Source organism: Entelurus aequoreus, linkage group LG18 (assembly GCF_033978785.1).
Source record: "Entelurus aequoreus isolate RoL-2023_Sb linkage group LG18, RoL_Eaeq_v1.1, whole genome shotgun sequence".
Lineage (NCBI taxonomy): Eukaryota > Metazoa > Chordata > Actinopteri > Syngnathiformes > Syngnathidae > Entelurus > Entelurus aequoreus.
Genome location: NC_084748.1, coordinates 36,746,102 through 36,770,297, shown reverse-complemented (window position 1 = coordinate 36,770,297; position 24,196 = coordinate 36,746,102). Strand labels below are relative to the sequence as shown.

Here is a 24,196-nt window from a genome sequence, read left to right as displayed (position 1 = left end):
GTGGCTGTGGTAGTAATTGCCGTGCTACAAGCGATGAACTCCCGTGCAGAAAAAAATAAAGGCCTCTCTTACCTAACGTTGCATTCCAGCATATGTGTGCATACTCTGCTGACCTGAATTTCAGGCTGGCTGCTCGGCACACAGCAGCCACGTCCCGCACCTCCTCCCGTCCCTCCCTTCAGCAACGCTCAAGAATGTTTCATCCGAAGCGGCCAACTAGCCTTCCTCCCTGCTGGTAACCTCATGTGTTCTTTCATTGTTTTCCTGGCTCTCGTACCGTATTAAAGTGCACGCCGCGCTTACCCCCCCCCCCCCCCCCCCTCCTCGTTTTTACGAGCATCAGCTGCTTGCAGTGAAACAGCCTTACTGACCGAAACGTCACATGTCCTGCAGCGGTGACACCTGAGAGGCGACAGAAATATTTTCACCTAAATGTTTGCATCACCTCGCATATAGCTCAACGAGTGCACAAGAGGAGAAGAACACAACCAAAGCAGATAGGACGACAATAGGGTTCCAGCCGGTCCTCTCTGTGGGCATGACCAGAGAGAGCGGCTGGTGACCTTAGGGCGAAGAAATTCCACTAGTGACCCGTAATGTTGACCCCTCAGCTGCAGAATTCTGTATTATTGTTTATCCATACAGGCTGTTTTTAGCATCACTGTAACAGCCCTCCAGGCATGAGCACTATATGGTAAACTATTCCAAAGCAAACCATTTCCCTTATCACATGCTGCAGAGGAAATATGAGCTAGTAGTTGAACGTGTATTCATGATGCCATCAACCAGAAATAACCTAACTCTGAGGAAAAAAATCAATATCAATCCAGTCAAATAAAATCACTATCTTCAATAAAGTATAACCCCACTTTTTTGGAATTTTGCCCATCATTCACAATCCTTATGTAAGACAAGTACACATACAGTATGTAGGGATGTCCGATAATATCGGACTGCCGCTATTATCGGCCGATAAATGCTTTAAAATGTAATATATCGGAAATTATCGGTATCGGTTTCAAAATGATCGGTATTGGTTTCAAAAAGTAAAATGTATGACTTTTTAAAACGCCGCAGTGTACACGGACGTAGGGAGAAGTACAGCGCGCCAATAAACCTTAAAAGCACTGCCTTTGCGTGCCGGCCCAGTCACATAATATCTACGGCTTTTCACACACACAAGTGAATGCAACACATACTTGGTCAACAGCCATACAGGTCACACTGAGGGTGACCGTATAAACAACTTTAACACTGTTACAAATATGCGCCACACTGTGAACCCACACCAAACAAGAATGACAAACACATTTCGGGAGAACATCCGCACCGTAACACAACATACACACAACATAAACACAACAGAACAAATACCCAGAACCCCTTGCAGCACTAACTCTTCCGGGACGCTACAATTTACACCCCCCGCTACCCCTCAACCTAAACCCTCCCCCCCCCCCAAGCCCGCCCACCTCAACCTCCTCATGCTCTCTCAGGGAGAGCATGTCCAAAATTCCAAGCTGCTGTTTTGAGGCATTTAAAAAAAAATAATGCACTTTGTGACTTCAATAATAAATATGGCAGTGCCATGTTGGCATTTTTGTCCATACCTTGCGTGAAAGAAATGGAAACTTAAATTTTGTCCAAACAGTGGCCAAGAATTAATCAATGATACAATTCTACACATTGAGTCTATTAGAGTGCTAAAACTGCCATTTAGAGATGTCCGATAATATCGGACTGCCAATATTATCGGCCGATAAATGCTTTAAAATTTAATATCGGAAATTATCGGTATCGGTTTCAAAAAGTAAAATTTATGACTTTTTAAAACGCATCTGTACGGAGTGGTACACGGACGTAGGGAGAAGTACAGAGCGCCAATAAACCTTAAAGGCACTGCCTTTGCGTGCCGGCCCAATCACATAATATCTACAACTTTTCACACACACAAGTGAATGCAAAGCATACTTGGTCAACAGCCATACAGGTCACACTGAGGGTGTCCGTATAAACAACTTTAACACTGTTACAAATATGCGCCACACTGTGAACCCACACCAAACAAGAATGACAAACACATTTCGGGAAAACATCCGCACCGTAACACAACATAAAGACAACAGAACAAATACCCAGAAACTCTTGCAGCACTAACTCTTCCGGGACGCTACAATATACACCCCCCGCTACCATCTACCCCCCACACCTCAACCCCCGCCCACCTCAACCTCCTCATGCTCTCTCAGGGAGAGCATGTCCCAAATTCCAAGCTGCTGTTTTGAGGCCTGTTAAAAAAAATAATGCACTTTGTGACTTCAATAATAAATATGGCAGTGCCATGTTGGCATTTTTGTCCATAACTTGCGTTGATTTATTTTGGAAAACCTTGTTACATTGTTTAATGCATCCAGCGGGGCATCACAACAAAATTAGGCATAATAATGTGTTAATTCCATGACTGTATATATTGGTATCAGTTGATATCGGAATCGGTAATTAAGAGTTGGACAATATCGGAATATCGGATATTGGCTAAAAAGCCATTATCGGACATCTCTAGTTCTGAATTATAATTTGCCCAAAAATAGTCATTGTTGTCTCTCATGAAGACTGCCATGATTAGTAGTGTTGATGATGTTGAAGGAAAAAGCAAATGTTGTGATGCGTTTGGGGAAATAACACACCGCCATACGCATAAAATTAGCAAAATATGTAAATATTACATGTTAATATGAATATGCCTGTTACTATATTACATATTTACTTTATAGCATGTATATTAAATGTTAAAGGTGGTTCTTGGATGTTTTTTACAGCGCTTTATAGACGGAATAGAGTGACTCCCATTACCAATTGTTAGCTGACTTTTGCTAACGTTTATTAATGAGTTAGAATGCATAACAATAGAGAAACATATGCGTGCTTATCTCACATTAGGATTGTGAAAGATAGACAAAATTCCCCCCAAAAAGTGCAGTTCCTCTTTAAGTGGCAAGCTTGTTTTAAAAAGGCCTCGCCTCAACAATGTGTGTTAGGAGAAGAAGAATACGAGAAGAAAATGTTCATCATTTGTCATTAAAGATGAGGCAGTTTTTTTTATTGTTCACCTCACTGGTGTTAAATTATTTTTATATCTTCATGGCAGTTGGGTATGATAAAAATGTCACCTAAAACGTTGCAGGTAATAAAGGTTTTGATGAGGGAACTTTGACCCTGAGACGGATTATTTATCTTCCTGAAATGGATTTCTTGCGATATTACGATGTAACATTTTGTGAATAAAAAAAAAAAAGAACAATACCTGTAGCAGTACCTTGGCTAAGGAGTTTAATTGGTCCTGTGACCAAAATCAACAGTTCAAGATAGAGATGCCCGATAATATCGGACTGCTGATATCATCGGCCGATAAATGCTTTAAAATGTAATATCGGAAATTATCGGTATCGGTTTCAAAAAGTAAAATGTATAACTTTTTAAAACGCCGCTGTACCGAGTGGTACACGGACGTAGGGAGAAGTACAGAGCAGTTGCGTCTCCCAGTCATACTTGCCAACCCTCCCGATTTTCCCGGGAGACTCCCGAATTTCAGTGCCCCTCCCGAAAATCTCCCGGGGCAACCATACTCCCGAATTTGTCCCGATTTCCACCCAGACAACAATATTGGGGGCGTGTCTTAATGGCACTGCCTTTGCATTCCGGCCCAATCACATCATATCTACAGCTTTTCACACACACAAGGGAATGCAAGGCATACTTGGTCAACAGCCATACAGGTCACACTGAGGGTGGACACATAAACAACTTTAACACTGTTACAAATATGCGCCACACTGTGAACCCACACCAAACAAGAATGACAAACACATTTCGGGAGAACATCCGCACCGTAACACAACATAAACACAACAGCAAAAATACCCAGAACCCCTTGCAGCACTAACTCCCGCTCACCCCCCGCTAACCCTCCCCCCCAACTCAACCCCGCCCACCTCAACCTCCTCATGCTCTCTCAGGGAGAGCATGTCCCAAATTCCAAGCTGCTGTTTTGAGGCATGTTTAAAAAAATAATGTGACTTCAATAATAAATATGGCAGTGCCATGTTGGCATTTTTTTTCCATAACTTGAGTTGATTTATTTTGGAAAACCTTGTTACATTGTTTAATGCATCCAGCGGGGCATCACAACAAAATTAGGCATAATAATGTGTTAATTCCACGACTGTATATATCAGTATCGGTTGATATCGGAATCGGTAATTAAGAGTTGGACAATATCGGATACCAGCAAAAAAGCCATTATCGGACATCTCTAGTTCAAGATCTTATTTTATTAACACCATATATTCCAATAATTCAGCATTACTACTTTTTAAAAACAATTACCAGCAATTATTGATGAAAATGAAAACCTCTTATTTTTCCTCATTTCCCTGGATAATTTCCCCATGTATTAAAATGCAAATGTTGACAGGTATGCCCTCTCTGCCTTCATTAAACATGACACATGACAGTACACAGCTGGACAAGGCTCGGCGTTGTTTTTCTATTTTGTTTAGAAAAGGTCAGACCGGTAGCGTCGTAAGAGTTTTGCACCAAACAACGTCAAAACTCAAAAGGACTGCACAAACACTGGTATTATCCGCCTGTCTGATGCTGCGTGTCAGAGGAGAGTGGAGGGCGCCGGTGGCTTGTAAAAGCTGTTAAACACTTCAGGGGGAGGAATTTTCACAAGAACTCAAATATATGCCCTGTCGGATATCAAAACACAGAGAGTAATTTATAGTATTAAAATAATGAAGAAACAAAGTGTTCCAGCAGAAAGGTCACCTTTCTAAAAGGACAGGGACTTGCATGAGGGGTCTGTACGTGCACGTGCTGCCTCCATAACAGCAAACGTGGATAAAAAAATTAACCGGATGACGTCATCTTCAACCTCAGGGAATGCACCCAGCACGTACGCAACACATCTCGCAGGCATTTTTATTTACAAGGAAGTGCAGCTGCACTTCTTTGTTGTGTGCGCAGCTGCATGACATTTGAAAGCAGGATGCTCCGGGTTTGTACATTTGCATTGCGTCTTCCACAAACTGGTATGGCCTACATTATCCATTAAAACGGTTTAGTTATTGCATTGCATTATAATAAAATTGGGTATCGTTCGGCCTGGGCTGATCAATAAATCAATTACCATATTTTCCAGATTATAAGCCACTACTTTTTTACCACATTTTGAACTAGGGATGTCCGATAATATCGGACTGACGATATTATCGGCCGATAAATGCTTTAAAATGTAATATCGGAAATTATCGGTTTCAAAAGGTAAAATGTATGACTTTTTAAAACGCCGCTGTGTACACGGACGTAGGGAGAAGTACAGAGCGCCAATAAACCTTAAAGGCACTGCCTTTGCGTGCCGGTTGAGTCACATAATATCTACGGATTTTCACACACACATGTGAATGCAAGTTAAACTTGGTCAACAGCCATACAGGTCACACTGAGGGTAGCCATATAAACAACTTGAACACTGTTACAAATATGCGCCACACTGTGAACCCACACCAAACAAGAATGACAAACACATTTCAGGAAAACATCCGCACCGTAACACAACACAAACACAACAGAACAAATACCCAGAACCCCTTGCAGCACTAACTCTTCCGGGACAATACAATATACACCCCGCTACCCCCTCCCCAACCCCGCCCACCTCAACCTCCTCATGCTCTCAGGGAGAGCATGTCCCAAATTCCAAGCTGCTGTTTTGAGGCATGTTAAAAAAAGTAATGCACTTTGTGACTTCAATAATAAATATGGCAGTGCCATGTTGGCATTTTTTTCCATAACTTGAGTTGATTTATTTTGGAAAACCTTGTTACATTGTTTAATGCATCCAGCGGGGCATCACAAAAAAATTAGGCATAATAATGTGTTAATTCCACGACTGTATATATCGGTCTCGGTTGATATCGGAATCGGTAATTAAGAGTTGGACAATATCGGAATATCGGATATCGGCAAAAAAGCCATTATCGGACATCTCTAGTATGAAGGGTCTGAGTGAGCAAAGTATGATTGTCAAATGTGATTTTAACTGTAAAATTAAATCAAATATATTTGCCAAAAAAAAATAAATGATGATGACAATGATATTGTTTCTCAGCAATAATTTATAAGAGAATATATCATCCCGCAAAACATATCGACCCAGGCCCATACATTATATGCTGTTGGCACTACACATCGGACATAGTTCATTACTCAGGCTGCAGGACACGAGACCTTTGAGACAGTCTGACATTTGAGCTCAGTTAAGTACAAAGGCCACATGCCATAATAAGCCACACACATGTTTAAAAAGCTCCCTGGAATATTGAAAATGTATTTGTGACGTAAGACCTAAAAAACGCCTTAAAACTGTCTGGCCTGCCACCTTCCACATACAGGCCACGTCACAAAAGAGGACTTATACTACTGCAAGAGGGGCAAACTGGCACAGAAGAGTGTTGGCATAAAGGCCGGATAAGAGCAATAAAGGCACTCTGTGAGAGAGGACAGAGAGGAGGGAACTCTGCTCTCTCTCTCTCCTTCCTGCCTCAGGTATCTGCTGACTCAGTGACTTTTATGGGGTGAAATGAAGAGGTGGTATGAGGAGAGAAGTAACAGAAAAAGCAGCTGTGGGGGCCTGTGGAGGAAAAAAAAAAATGGTTGAAAAAAATAAAGGAGGTGAAATGACCAGAATGCCATAACTCAAACACACATGCGCGAGGCCGGCTTCACTCAAGGGGAAAAGAGCCCCCGAAAGCCAAGTAAGTCATTCATCACAGCTGGGAGTGGAAGACACTGGGAGAGTAAATGTAATTAAAGGGAGGCTTAGAGCATGGCCAAGTGCTCCCGTGCTCATGAAGTCAATTTAAAATACTAAGTCCCACAGTTGTTGCACAGTTGTCGCGGTTGGATTTGCGGAGGTACCTTGAAATTGAAATGGTGGTGGGACAGGTTGCAAAATGAGGTTCGTGTGGTGCATCTGTGACAAAGCTGAAATTGTACTTGAAACATTTGGACAATATATATATATATATATATATACATTTTTGGGGTCGCGGGGGGTGCCGCATGCTCACCTGCATTCGGGCGGTAGGCGGGGTACACCCTGGACAAGCCGCCACCATATATATATATATATATATATATATATATATTGTCCAAATGTTATATGTATGTATATATGTATGTATGTATATATGTATGTATGTATGTATACATGTATATATATATATATATATATATATATATATATATATATATATATATATATATATATATATATATATATATATATATATATATATATATATATATATATATATATATATATATATATATATATATATATATATATATATATATGCATATATATCTATATATATACATATATATGTATATGTATATACATATTTATATATATATACACATATATATATATATATATACATATATATAAATACATATATATACATACATATATACATACATGTACATACATACATACATATATATATACACTACCGTTCAAAAGTTTGGGGTCACATTGAAATGTCCTTATTTTTGAAGGAAAAGCACTGTACTGTTCAATGAAGATAACTTTAAACTAGTCTTAACTTTAAAGAAATGCACTCTATACATTGCTAATGTGGTAAATGACTATTCTAGCTGCAAATGTCTGTTTTTTGGTGCAATATCTACATAGGTGTATAGAGGCCCATTTCCAGGAACTATCACTCCAGTGTTCTAATGGTACAATGTGTTTGCTCATTGGCTCAGAAGGCTAATTGATGATTAGAAAACCCTTGTGCAATCATGTTCACACATCTGAAAACAGTTTAGCTCGTTACAGAAGCTACAAAACTGACCTTCATTTGAGCAGATAGAGTTTCTGGAGCATCACATTTGTGGGGTCAATTAAACGCTCAAAATGGCCAGAAAAAGAGAACTTTCATCTGAAACTTGACAGTCTATTCTTGTTCTTAGAAATGAAGGCTCAAACACAAAATTGTTTGGGTGATCCCAAACTTTTGAACGGTAGTGTATATATATACATACATCTTTATACATACATGTATATATTTATACACACATATATATATATACACACACACATATATATATATATTTATATATATATATATGTATATATATATATATATATATATATATATATATATATATATATATATATATATATATATATATATATATATATATATATATATATATATATATATATATATATATATATATATATACACATACATGTATATACATACAGTGGGACAAAAAAGTATTTAGTCAGCCACCCATTGACAATCAATGGGTGGCTGACTAAATACTTTTTTGCCCCACTGTATATACATACATAAATATATATATACGTATACATACATATATATACATACGTACACATACATATATATACATACGTATACATACATATATATATACATATATATATATATACATACATATATACACATACATATATACATACGTACCTGTATGTACGTATGTACATATATACATACGTATATATACTGTACATATATACATACATATATGTATATATACATACATATATAAATACATATATACATACACATAAACACATACACATACATATATATATATATATATATATATATATATATATATATATATATATATATATATATATATATATATATATATATATATATATACCGGTATATATATATATATATATATATATATATATATATATATATATATATATATATATATATATATATATATATATATATATATATATATATATATATATATATATACAGTGGGGCAAAAAAGTATTTAGTCAGCCACCCATTGACAATCAATGGGTGGCTGACTAAATACTTTTTTGCCCCACTGTATATATATATATATATATATATATATATATATATATATATATATATATATATCTGTGGCGGGCGGTGAGGTTAATGTCTGGTGAGGCACTGCATCATCACAGTTTAGATTTAAAAACATATGAACCCTAAATAGTATCTTATTCACCATGTGATTGGCAGCAGTTAACAGGTTATGTTTAAAAGCTCATACCAGCATTCTTCCCTGCTTGGCACTCAGCATCAAGGGTTGGAATTGGGGTTTAAATCACCAAAAATTATTCCCGGGCGCGGCGCCGCTGCTGCCCACTGCTCCCCTCACCTCCCAGGGGGTGAACAAGGGGATGGGTCAAATGCAGAGGACAAATTTCACCACACCTAGTGTGTGTGTGACAATCATTGGTACTTTAACTTAACTTTAACTTTACACTTACAAACTGTAGCACACAAAAAAGCATATTTAATAAAAAAAAAACCTTATTATGGTCTTACCTTTACTTATAAGTGCGGGAACAGTGGTGTTCGTGTTGGAAGAGTCGTGAATGAATGAAATATGAAATCCGTGCTGCAGTCTGCAAGTGTACCTAATGTTGTGTCCCTGCGGTCGTTCGCGGCTTCTCCAGCGCGAGCATTGTTGTTTTTGCACTTTTTGGCTTCTTGTTAAGTGACTTTTTTTGGGTGGATTCGGTCTTGCACGTGGAGGGTTTGGGTGTGGGCTTTGGTTGGTGTGGCCGCGGCGCTCCCGTCGGGCGGTGCATTCCGCGGTGGAGGTGCTTGGCACCAGGAGGCGGGGTTATGAGACAACCTCCCACAGTGCGTCTTCGCAGCAGATTTATGATCGCTCAGCACAAGAAATACGTTACACACATACAGTTGTTGACAAAATACACTGTACATTATATACCTCAGCTAACTAAACTATGGAAATGTATAATATAATTCATATAGCAATACGGTCTCACTGCACAGCAGGCCAGCAGTTAGCCGAGTCATTGCGCACAATCCATTTTGAGGCACAACGCAGTGACGTGCCTCAACTGGCTGCTGATCACCGCACCGTCTCTTCTCAGTATTTGAACGGCAAATGTGAAATTAAAAATAAAAATAATCTAAAACTGGTGAAGTTAAATGGAAAATAACTTTAGTATAATCACTGGATACATATAACAATTTAATTATTATTTTTTTCTTTTTACTTTTTTTTTTCTTTCCATGATGGCAGGTGAGGCCGTGCCTCCCCTGCCTCTAGTGACTGCACGCCACTGATGTATATATATATATACATACATTCGCAATTTCATTGTTTTTAATGTGCAAAAAATTAATTACATTTGGCGGTTTTGAAATCCAAAGCAATTAAAACTGTGTCATTTCGGTTCTGCAAAATGAAACCTAAAAGCAATCACGAGTGGATATAAAAATAAAGGCATAAATCTCTGAGTCACTTGAGGGAAGTATTACCAACAAAGCTGACAATGATCTGCAAACGATTGGACTTTCCAGTAAACAGGTGGCATGCTGGAAAACAAAACCTTTTGCAGCTTTAAACTGTCTGGGTGTCAAAAGAAGAAGAAAAAGGGAAAAGTGCAACCAGAAGGAAGGAAGCCTAGCCAGTAGAGACAAGCCACATGGCAGCTTTTTCGGTGTCACACAACATATCTGAGTGTATCCTATGCAGGCCTACAGTATGCCACTGCAATGACAAATGTGGGTGGAAAAAAACAGCCAAGTCACCCATGAGATGGTCTCAAGCTAAAGCGTCACAGCACTGCACTCAGGCAGCAGCAGATAAGCAGGTCACGTCAGGATGCACAACCCTGTCGAACACTGCCCAGCCTCGCTCTGATAACAGGACATAAATACAAGCTGGGTGCCTCTTAAACAGCAGACAGCTTGATGGGAGCCAGCAAGTCTGCTATTAATAATAACAAGAACATGTAGAAACAATGCTGGCCTGAAATAATTATTCCTGAAATGTATTTACATTGAACAAGATTGGATTATATGAGTCATGTGTGGTAACTGTAGCGTATACACACATCAACACTTTCACCATTGCATGAGCTTGCATCGAAAGAAACTAACAGGTGGCTAACACGCTAGTTTTGTAATTATTTGGTTAAATTTAAGCATGCGAGAATGAGGTTAAAAGCAGGAAAGACTGGTCTAACAGTGGGATGCACTTTATTTTGCCTATTTTAGCATCACAATTTTGCGACCATAAATCTCATCTTCAATAGAATATGAAGTAAATGTTTTTAGCATTCACTCGTGTGCTTAATTATTATTTGGCATATAAATGATCATTGTACTGTTTCAAAACGGGTTACAAAGGCTCCTGATTTAGTTGCTGACGCATGCGGTAACATTATGCGTCATGTACAGTTTCATTATTTCCTCAAAACTATTATTAATCTACTTGCTAATCTACTATTAATTGTCGGTTACTTTCTGTTTTAACATGTTCTATCTACACTTCTGTTACAATGTAATAAACACTTATTCTTATGTTGTTTGGATACTTTACATTAGTTTTGGGCGGTACTACAAATTTGTGTATCGATACAATACCAAGTACTGTAGTGACATGGCAGGCTGTATTGGTCATACCAATGTTTATACTTAAAATCATTAAATGATTACATTTTTTGTCACAACTGCAATCTGACGAAACAAAAATTTTGTGATACTAAAATTATTGATCTAATCATTGTAGTATCGACCACATACTGATACTATATTTACTTACTGTACTCAAAATGTGCATCCATCCGCCCACCCCTGTTTACATTTAAGAGCTCTCGCTTTAGCGTTAGGCTGGCTTCTTGTATCGTCCCATAGTGTGTAGTCTAGCATGTTTAGCAATTCCTTGTCCTCTAGTCTTTCAGCGATAGTGCTAATATATATGCGCACACACACACACACACACACACACACACGCACACACACACACACACATTATGCTGAAACGACGCGTCGACGTAGTCGACGTCATCGGTTATGTAAATACGTCGACGCCGTTTTTGTGCGTCGACGCGTCGCATAATTACGTCACACTACCGTCATGGCGGAGCGCAAAGCAGACTGTCCGCGTTAGCAGACTGTCCGCGTTAGCATACGTTGTCATCATTACACAAAAACATGAATGTGTCATTTGTATCTGCTAGGGGTGTAACGTTATGTGTTTTGTATTGAACCGTTTCGGTACGGGGCTTTCGGTTCGGTACGGGGGTGTACCGAACGAGTTTCTAAGCTAAAGCTAACTTTAGCTGCTAAAGTCTTAACAAGTTGCTTTGCTCCTTCTGCGGCTGCCTCTGTCTCAGCACGCAGCATTGTCCCACCCATACAACCATCTGATTGGTACACACGCAGCATTGTCCCACCCATACAACCATCTGATTGGTACACACGCAGCATTGTCCCACCCATACAACCATCTGATTGGTACACACGCAGCATTGTCCCACCCATACAACCATCTGATTGGTACACACGCAGCATTGTCCCACCCATACAACCATCTGATTGGTACACACGCAGCATTGTCCCACCCATACAACCATCTGATTGGTACACACGAAGCATTATCACCCAATCAGCAGTGCGTATTCAGAGCGCATGTAGTCAGCGCTTCAGCGTGGAGCAGATAGGTGTTTAGCAGGTGAGCATCAGGCAGCGGACTCTCCCCAAATGATAATAAACACCTCCCAGTCAACTACTAGTAACATCCAGCCACATCGACCCCTTCTGAGCGCCTATTTTCAGCTGCTGGGAATATTGTAAACAAGAAAAGAAGCAAAGCAAGTAGACATGCTAACCTTTCTTCATTACAACTGTTAGTCACTCACTGGAATGAGTAGAATTGGTTATTGTGTACTGTGTTGGACTGGATGTTTATTTTGCACATTTTAAAAGCAATACTTAATGTTTACAGTGCTCCAGAATATTTAGATTGGCACTTTTTTGTATTGATGTTTATCTTTATTTTTGCACATTTTAGCAAATAAGCAATACTTTCACTTTTGTTGAAATGTTTACACTTTTGTTACAGAATATTTCGTTTTGCACTTTTTTGTATTGGATGTTTATCTTTATTTTTGCACATTTTAAAGCAAAATAAGCAATACTTTTACTTTTGAAATGCTTATACTATTGCAGAATATTAAGATTTGCACTGGATGTTTACTTTTATATTTGCACATTAAAAAGCAAATAAGCTACTTTTAATTTTGTTAAATGTTAAAAGTTTTAAATGTTTACATTGTTACAGAATATTTTGTCATGTTGTTGTCAATGTTGACTGAGTGGCCATACTTTTTTTTTTTTGTAAATAAAAGCCATGCCTTTTGAAAAAACTGGCCTACTTTTATTTTTTCATCTTCATTTTAAATAAAATAAAATAAAAAATAATCGGTAAAAGGAAAAATAATCTATAGATGAATCGAAAAAATAATCTATAGATTAACCGATTAATCGAAAAAATAATCTATAGATTAATCGATAGAAAAATAATCGTTAGCTGCAGCCTTACACACATAGATATACATACATACATACATATATGTAGGTATATATATATAAATATACAAATATAAATATATATATATTCATATACATATATATATATATAAATATATACATACATACATACATACATATACATATATACAATATATATACCTATACATTTATGTATACATACACATATATACATTTATATACAAATATATACATATATGTGTATATATACATACAGTATATACACATTTATACATACATATATTAATATATATACCTACATATATGTATATATACATACATATATGTGTATACACTACCGTTCAAAAGTTTGGGGTCACATTGAAATGTCCTTATTTTTGAAGGAAAAGCACTGTACTTTTCAATGAAGATAACTTTAAACTAGTCTTAACTTTAAAGAAATACACTCTATACATTGCTAATGTGTTAAATGACTATTCTAGCTGCAAATGTCTGGTTTTTGGTGCAATATCTACATAGGTGTATAGAGGCCCATTTCCAGCAACTATCACTCCAGTGTTCTAATGGTACAATGTGTTTGCTCATTGGCTCAGAAGGCTAATTGATGATTAGAAAACCCTTGTGCAATCATGTTCACACATCTGAAAACAGTTTAGCTCGTTACAGAAGCTACAAAACTGACCTTCCTTTGAGCAGATTGAGTTTCTGGAGCATCACATTTGTGGGGTCAATTAAACGTTCAAAATGGCCAGAAAAAGAGAACTTTCATCTGAAACTCGACAGTCTATTCTTGTTCTTAGAAATTAAGGCTATTCCATGCGAGAAATTGCGTGACCCCAAACTTTTGAACGGTAGTGTATATACATATATACATACATATATTTATATACATATACCTACACATATGCATATACATATAAATATGTATATATATATATATATACTATGTATATATATGTATATATATATATATATATATATATATATATATATATATATATATATATATATATATATATATATATATATATATATATATATATATATATATATATATATATATATATATATAGATACACTCACATATACTGTATATATAAATTGTCGCTTGATTTTATTACACAATTATTTATTGATTTCATATTTTTTAATGTACACTGTAAAAAACCTCCGTAAATTTTACAGAAAAAATACCCTGACAGCTCAGTTTCCATAATACAACCATAAAATGTACAATTTTTTTACAGCATATAAATGGAAAAAGAGAAACAGTACTACTGTTTTACCGTAATATCTACGGTTGTTGTTTTTACGGTGTATTAAATGATACCACAGTTTTGGGGTTTTTTTACATCAAAATTTCGGTTACTGATCTACCAGTTTTTTACCATTATTTTTACATTGCACAATTTGATGGATAACTTGCTTAAGCTGATATTCATTTATGTTATTTTTTTAATTTGTGAAGGTATGATAATATCATATTTGTTGCAATATTAGATAAAGTTGAAAAAATATAAAAAATTGCATGCAAGTATTTGTTTGTCAAAATGGAAAGTTGACTTCATTTAGTAAGAAAAGACTCACATTAATTTCAGGCTTTCACATGCCACATAAAAAGATGTGGCAGGCCAGATATGGCCCCCGAGCCTTCAGTGTGACAACGGTGCCTTACACGGTGTGTGTTAATATTTTACAGCAGCAGATGGTCCTCCTGAGCAACAAGCGACGTCAAACCGGATTTAGACAATATTTGCCCTCAAAATACGATCCTGGTACAATAATTTTACATTTCCCACCTGACAACGCTGAGGTACATGTTAGCACCAAGTTGTGATAAAAAATGGTGGAGGGTGATAAATGAGACATCGGTTCGAATCCAATGTTTTAATCGTATCACTATACATATATACATACATATATTTATATATACAGGTATATACCTACCGGCGTGGCGCGGTTGGGAGAGTGGCCATACCAGCAACCTGAGGTTGTGTGACAAAGTAGTGTAAAGTTCTTACTTATATCTGTCAGTAAATTCGCCATGAAAGCGCTAAAACATACCGGCGTAGTGAGTTTACATTATTCACCTAAGGAACTTTAGTTATTAGAGTTCCGGTCGGACGTTTTTTTACGGGACACATTTCCGGTGTGGTTGTTTCCGGATGAGGGGGACGGTGTGGCACGGTTGGGAGAGTGACCGTGCCAGCAACCTGAGGGTTCCTGGTTCAATCCCCACCTTCCACCAACTTCGTCACGTCCGTTGTGTCCTTGAGCAAGACATTTCACCCTTGCTCCTGATGGGTCGTGGTTAGAGCCTTGCCTGGCAGCTCCCGCCATCAGTGTGTGAATGTGTGTGTGAATGGGTGAATGTGGAAATAGTGTCAAAGCGCTTTGAGTACCTTGAAGTTAGAAAAAAGCTATACAAGTATAACCCATGTTCCTTTTTTTTTTTTTATTACTATCTAACCAATTAATACTACTGCCTTGAGGCATCTTAACCAGACTTCCATCCGTCATCTTGTCTACGTTGAGCACAAAAATAGCGCCGTGCGACCAAACAAAGACAGTGAGTCACGACTTAAATAGCAGCACCTCCCTGGAGTGCGTAGTCATGGCGTGAGGGTCAGGAGGTTGCATTTCTTTTGAAGCGATAACAGCAGATTAAATGTTGAATTGACGATCCAGGCTGGCCCGATACTTACGAAACTGGTTTGACAGGAGAGCTGGTGACTTATGTTAAGTTTAGGAATCAACAGCCAACTGACAAGATCAACCGAGCCGCCACGTTGATTTGTATTTTTTATCTTAAAAAGTCCTCAAAGAATGATCATTCTTTCTATGATGATTTGAATCTACGTTCAACACGCTTCCTTGTGTTGTAGATAATATGTATTGGAAATGCTTCACGTTTTGCTTCACAGTTACAATTTCAACCCACTTTCTGAATATGTCTGCTGACGATTTGTGAGCGGAGGCGTTCCCTATGGATTAAAAATAAAACCCTCTTCAAAAGTATGAGGATCTAGCTTTGAAAATGTGCACTGTCAAATATCTATCTTGAAGACGAACATCACCACTATTTTTTAGTTACAGGTCGAAAATAAACTTCATGAACAACATGTAAATTCGCTGGTCACAACATTAGCCGCACCAAAAAAGGCTGCATTTACCAGCATTTATCGCCTCAAACCATGTAGTAAATGTCGCAATGGCGCCGGAGTTTAGCAGCTAATTCAAATGAATTCCGGCCTGTGTTGACAAAACAGTCTTGTATGACAATGACAAATAACCAGGGAAGTGTTCATTCCATACACATAAGACAGTGGTTCTTAAAGGCCTACTGAAACCCACTACTACCGACCACGCAGTCTGATAGTTTATATATCAATGATGAAATCTTAACATTATAACACATGCCAATACGGCCGGGTTAACTTATAAAGTGACATTTTAAATTCGCCGCTAAACTTCCGGTTCGAAACGCCTCTGAGGATGACGTATGCGCGTGACGTAGCCCGGCGAACACGGGTATGCCTTCCACATTGAAGCCAATACGAAAAAGCTCTGTTTTCATTTCATAATTCCACAGTATTCTGGACATCTGTGTTCGTGAATCTGTTGCAATCATGTTCATTGCATTATGGAGAAGGAAGCTGAGCAAGCAAAGAAGAAAGTTGTCGGTGCGAAATGGACGTATTTTTCGAACGTAGTCAGCAACAACAGTACACAGCCGGCGCTTCTTTGTTTACATTCCCGGAAGATGCAGTCAAGATGGAAGAACTCGGATAACAGAGACTCTAACCAGGAGGACTTTTGACTTCGATACACAGACGCCTGTAGAGAACTGGGACAACACAGACTCTTACCAGGATTACTTTGATTTGGATGACAAAGACGCAGACGTGCTACTGTGAGTATGCAGCTTTGGCTTCTAAACATTTGATCGCTTGACCGTGTGTGCGCAACTTTTTTTTGCGTATGTACGTAACTTTTTAAAAATATATAAGCTTTATGAACCTTGGGTTAGGTGAACGGTCTTTTGGGCTGAGTGATTGTGTGTGTTGATCAGGTGTTTGAATTGTATTGGCGTGTTCTATGGAGCTAGGAGCTAGCAGAGGAGCTAGGAGCTAGCGTAACAAACACGCAGGTGTTTTTATGCAGGATTAATTTGTGGCATATTAAATATAAGCCTGGTTGTGTTGTGGCTAATAGAGTATATATATGTCTTGTGTTTATTTACTGTTGTAGTCATTCCCAGCTGAATATCAGGTCACCCCCGGCTCTCACAGCATCTTCCCTATCTGAATAGCTTCAACTCCCCACTAGTCCTTCACTTGCACTTTACTCATCCACAAATCTTTCATCCTCGCTCAAATTAATGGGGAAATTGTCGCTTTCTCGGTCCGAATCTCTCTCACTTCATGCGGCCATCATTGTAAACAATAGGGAACTTTGCGTATATGTTCAACTGACTACGTCACGCTACTTCCGGTAGGTGCAAGCCTTTTTTTTATCAGATACCAAAAGTTGCAATCTTTATCGTCGTTGTTCTATACTAAATCCTTTCAGCAAAAATATGGCAATATCGCGAAATGATCAAGTATGACACAGAATAGATCTGCTATCCCCGTTTAAATAAAAAAAATTCATTTCAGTAGGCCTTTAACCTTGTTGTAGGTACCGAACCCCACCAGTTTCATATGCGCATTCACCAAACCCTTCTTTAGTGAAAAATAAAATGTGTTTTTTTTCTTTCAAATCCAAGACAAATTTATATGTTTTTTTTACTGGTGCAGAAAATGAACCGTGCATGAACATCACCTTGTTCAAAGAACAAAACGACCACAGTGAATGAACTCAGAACAAATTACACACCTGCAAATCAGTGTGACTTCTGCTGTTGCCTTTGAGAGAGCAGTTTAGATATGCGTGGCTTCACCTTGGCAAGTGCCACTCTCATGTCATTTTCACAGCAAGGTCTGTTCCTTTTCTTCGTTTTTATGTCCAGCACCCTCGAAAAGGATTGCTCGCAAAGACTGGGGGTATCCATAATTCGCCGATAAAGAGAAGTTTTTATTCCCACGATGAGTCGGGTGTGTCTTGACCTCCGCGGCGGAGGCTCCGCCGAACCCCTGAGGCCGACTCACCGAACCCCTAGGGTTCGATCGAACCCAGGTTAAGAACCACTCACATAAGAGAAGGGGAGAGGGCACGGGACGAGAAGGAACAAGACGGGAGATTTCGGGGATCAGACTGGCTGACAGAATGTACAAAAAAACGGCCACGTAAGTACGTCCGTCAATCTGTGATGTCACAAATGGCCCACTGTTATAAAAAAAAAAAAGACTTTCTGATTTAACGCTCTGGCATTTTTCAACATTGTATCCAATACCGCTGCACAATCATTCAAATGTATTGTCGGTGTTCTGGCAAGATGTGAGCTTATGTAACGAAATTTCGTTCTTATATGTGCTGTAAAGTTCAAATTTGAATGACAATAAAAAGGAAGTCTAAGTCTAAGTTTATGTGCTCCCCATAGGAACTAATGCACCGATTACATCTGCGCATGTGAACCAATCCAGGGAACGCGGATATTTAATTGCACATTGAAGGACACTTTCATGTGAGTACAACCGGTACGCTAAATAATGCTATATTTTTGTATTTTGTCATGTTATATACATATTTCACTCCACAAACGATTATTGGCCTGAACTACTTAAGGTGTATATGTACTAAAAAAATGTGCTAACTTAATAATTAACGCAAAGCTGATCTACTAAACTTGTGCGTAGAGGACTGCGTCTCTTAAGTAAGCAAAATAAGGAGTGCAATCCATTTAGCGTGCCTCTCTTTATCCATCCATCCATTATCTACTGCTTGTCCCTTAGAAATATGCATAATATATGCTGATCATCAGAAGGCCCACAATACTGGGAGAAAAAAATGCAAATAGAACTATTTAGCACATGGGTGTCAAACTCTGGCCCCCGTGTGATTTCACTTGGCCCTTGAGGCGATATCAAATTAACACTAGAGCTGGCCCGCCGATTATATACAGCGGCGGTGCCGCGGTAACACCGCATTCACCGCTAATTCTCATACTTGCCAACCCTCCCGGGAGACTCCAAAATTTCAGTGCCCCTCCCGAAAATCGTCAAGGCCGCTTTTCATCCAGTCCAACGAGTGCTGGCCCAGTCACATAATATGTACGGCTTCTGCACGCACCAACACAAGTGAATGCAACGCATACTTGATCAACAGCCATGCAGGTCACACTGAGGGTGGCTGTATAAACAACTTTAACACTGTTAGAAATATGCGGCACACGTTGAACCCACACCAAACAAGAATGACAAACACATTTCGGGAGAACATCCGCACCGTAACACAACATAAACACAACAGAACAAATACCCAGAACCCTTCGCAGCACTAACTCTTCCGGGACGCTACAAGGTGTGTGTGCGTGTTGGGTTGGGGGCGGGGGGTTAGGTGTATTTTGTAGCGTCCCGGAAGAGTTAGTGCTGCAAAGGGTTCCGGGTATTTGTTTTGTTGTGTTTATGTTGTGTTACGGTGCGGATGTTCTACCTAAATGTGTTTGTCATTCTTGTTTGGTGTGGATTCACAGTGTGGCGTATATTTCTAACAGTGTTAAAGTTGTTTATACGGGCACCCTCAGTGTAACCTGTATCGCTGTTGATCAAGTATGCGTTGCATTCACGTGTGTGTGCGTACAGAAGCCGCACATCTCTTGTGACTGTGCCGGCACGTTGTTAGAATGGATGAAAAGCGCACGTGACGACAGCTCGTAGAGGACGTGTTTTTTACTTTGTAACATTTTTTTTTTAAGTGCATCAATTTGCCTACAGTGTAAAAAAAAAAAAAGTTTTTTAAACTATAAATATGTTTGACTGATTTGAACCATTGGATACTGAAAAAAATACTTCAACTAAATAAATAATAACAAATTCAAATTGATCAGTACTATTGACAATATATAAAAAAAAACTTTAACCAACAAAACAATAAAATAATTTGTGTTATTTATATATTTTTTTATATATTTGTGCTATTTACACTATATTGCCAAAAGTATTTGGCCACCCATCCAAATGATCAGAATCAGGTGTCCTAATCGCATGGCCCAGCCACAGGTGTATAAACTCAAGCACTTAAGCATGGAGACTGTTTCTACAAACATTTGTTAAAGAATGGGCCGCTCTCAGTGATTTCCAGCGTGGAACTGTCCTAGCATGCCACCTGTGCAACAAATCCAGTCGTGAAACTTCCTCCCTGATAAATATTCCAAAGTCATCTGTCGGCTTTATTATAAGAACATTTGTGGATGAACTTGACTGGCCTGCACAGAGTCCTGACTTGAACCCGATAGGACACCTTTGGGATAAATTAGAACGGAGACTGAGAGCCAGGCCTTCTCGACCAACATCAATGTGTGACCTCACCAATGCGCTTTTGGAAGAATGGTCAAAAATTTCTATAAACACACTCCGCAACCTTGTGGACAGCCTTCCCAAAAGAGTTGAAGCTGTAATAGCTGGGAAAGGTGGACCGACATCATATTGAACCCTATGGGTTAGAAAAGGGATGGCACTTCAAGTTCATATGTGAGTCAAGGCAGGTGGCCAAATACTTTTGGCAATATAATTTATATATTGTTTTTTAATGAAAATGAGGAGGTCAGGATTAATGGCTACAATGAGCACAATTTGTAGTGCACAGCTTTTCGAAGCGGGTTTGAAGCATGATACTGCGTGATACTGATAAAGCACGTTACGCGGGGTCACGTGCACCCCACCTGGTACTGCACTCAAGCGCCTTACAGTAAGGGTTTATAACGCCGAGTGTTGCATTGGAGTGTACTTACTGATCAATGCCGTCAGAGACGTTTTTTTTAAATTGTTGTCAACTGACTTTTTCTTTTTTAAGGGAAATTTCGGATACAACTGTACACCCTAATAGACTCACAGCAAAAGCGATAATAAGGGAAGTGACTAAACGTATTTTACTGGCATGTGTGAGTGTGGACGTCACGCTGCTTTTTGTATTAACCACACCTGCAGTCGGACGTGAGGTAACTGTTGTGTCTCAACATCTGCGGTGTAATCACACTTCTCCCTCTTGTCTCAAAGTGGGATATGCCCCGACATGTTTGTCTCTGCTCGGCACGTCCACTCGCAGACATGTGACTGACTAATCCCTCAACGTGGATGACTGTGTCACATACACAAACTTGACCTCGCACACCCATGCCAGCCTCTGCTCACGTGCTGACAGTCACATCAGCTGTTTCCGTAATCCTTTCGGACGGCTTTTTTGAACAAGTCAATCAGAGGAGCACGGCTTGACCTTGATGCAAAGATCCAATCCAAATGTATTTTCAGATACTAGATATTGTCCCCTCGCCGAATCGCACTTCAAATTGTGCGGCTTCACGACATTGCAGATTTTTTTTAATGAAAATATATATTCTTAAGCACATTGTACACATTTTTGGCCTAACATGAGTGTTAAATCAAGTCGTATTCATGTTTTACATGTATTATAGTAGAGATGTCTGATAATATCGGACTGCCGATATTATCGTCCGATAAATGCTTTAAAATGTGATAACGGAAATTATCGGTATCGGTTTCAAAAAGTAAAATGTATGACTTTTTAAAACGCCGCTGTACGGAGTGGTACACGGACGTAGGGGGAAGTACAGAGCGCCAATAAACCTTAAAGGCACTGCCTTTGCGTGCCGGCCCAGTCACATAATACCTACGGCTTTTCACACACACAAGTGAATGCAAGGCATACTTGGTCAACAGCCATACAGGTCACACTGAGGGTAGCCGTATAAACAACTTTAACACTGTTACAAATATGCGCCACACTGTGAACCCATACCAAACAAGAATGACAAACACATTTCGGGAGAACATCCGCACCGTCACACAACATAAACACAACAGAACAAATACACAGAACCCCTTGCAGCACTAACTCTTCCGGGACGCTACAATATATACCCTCCGCTACCCTTAACCTCAACCCCGCCCACCTCAACCTCCTCATGCTCTCTCAGGGAGAGCAAGTCCCAAATTCCAAGCTGCTGTTATGAGGCATGTTAAAAAAAAATAATGCACTTTGTGACTTCAATAATAAATATGGCAGTGCCATGTTGGCATTTCTTTCCATAACTTGAGTTGATTTATTTTGGAAAACCTTGTTACATTGTTTAATGCATCCAGCGGGGCATCACAACAAAATTAGGCATAATAATGTGTTAATTCCACGACTGTATTTATCGGTATCGGTTGATATCGGAATCGGTAATTAAGAGTTGGACAATCTCGGAATATCGGATATCGGCAAAAAAATCCATTATCAGACATCTCTATATTATAGTGCAGTATTTGTTTTATTTTCTGCTGTAATGTTGTGGCGATCGATAAAGATATTCACCAAGTGGCACTTCCGTTCCCGCGGTTAGGCTGAACAAAGCTAACAACAACGCTAAGGCTAGTCTCGCCGCTACTGTATCTTCACCGCCGCAATCCAGTTCACCAACTTTTGGCAGAACAACTTTTTGACGCACTCCTGCCTCATCAATAACACATCTCCACTACTTAATGCTAACAAGACTGCTATCAGTAGCTGTGCGAGCAAAGCTAAGTGGAGATGAATGACTGTATGTTGATGCACTTCATCTTCGACATCACGACATCGGTGAGTCTTTGGCGTGAACCATGTGGGACACACAAGGCTAACAACACGGAATGCTAACAACACGGACAATGGTCGTCCCTGCGACTGTCAAGTTGACCAACTTTTGACGGAACAACTAATGCCGTTGGTTTCAGCACATTGGAAACCAGTTCTAACTTGGAGGAATTACCCAAGATGTGACAAATTATTTCCATGTAGTGGCCGGGTGACAACCATTACAATGACGCTTGGGGTATCCTCCAGGCTACCTGTGAGTACTGTAATCTATAGTAGAACACACTCTACATTTGGTGAAAGGAGTGTATAGGTGACTATATGGGTGTTATTTATTTATTATCCCAGAGTCGGGACCCTATGCATCGGTTGGGGACATCTCTGTGCTGCTGACCCGTCTCCGCTCGGGATGGTCTCCTGCTGGCCCCACTATGGACTGGACTCTCACTGTTATGTTAGATCCACTATGGACTGGACTATCACTATTATGTTAGATCCACTATGGACTGGACTATCACTATTATGTTAGATCCACTATGGACTGGACTTTCACAATATTATGCTAGACCCACTCGACGTCCATTGCATTCGGTCTCCCCTAGAGGGGGGGGGGGGGGGGGGGTCACCCACATCTGCGGTCCTCTCCTAGGTTTCTCATAGTCATTCACATTGACATCCCACTGGGTTGTGAGTTTTTCCTTGCCCTTATGTGGGCTCTGAACCGAGGATGTCGTTGTGGCTTGTGCAGCCCTTTGAGACACTTGTTATTTAGGGCTATATAAATAAACATTGATTGATTGATTGATTTCATGTTTAGAAGACTCTAATTATGTTAAAAGACATATTTAGAAGGTTGCAAACAGTTTTTTATGCTCCAGTAATTAATCGATTTATCAATAATAAGTATACTTTGCGGAAATGTATTTACCACAGTCAGGCATAGAACCAATTAGCCGCAATAAACGAGGAACCATTATATATCGAGTACAATTTTACTCGTAGAACGGTTTTGATTTGTTGTAGTTAAATGTTTT

The 24,196-nt window shown here is 39.1% G+C and overlaps 1 protein-coding gene across 1 annotated transcript in view; it reads right to left on the bottom strand.

Moving 5' to 3' along the window:
* mxd4 (MAX dimerization protein 4) overlaps nucleotides 1-24,196 on the bottom strand; it is a 72,602-nt gene that overhangs the window by 30,367 nt on the left and 18,039 nt on the right. The window lies entirely within an intron of this gene.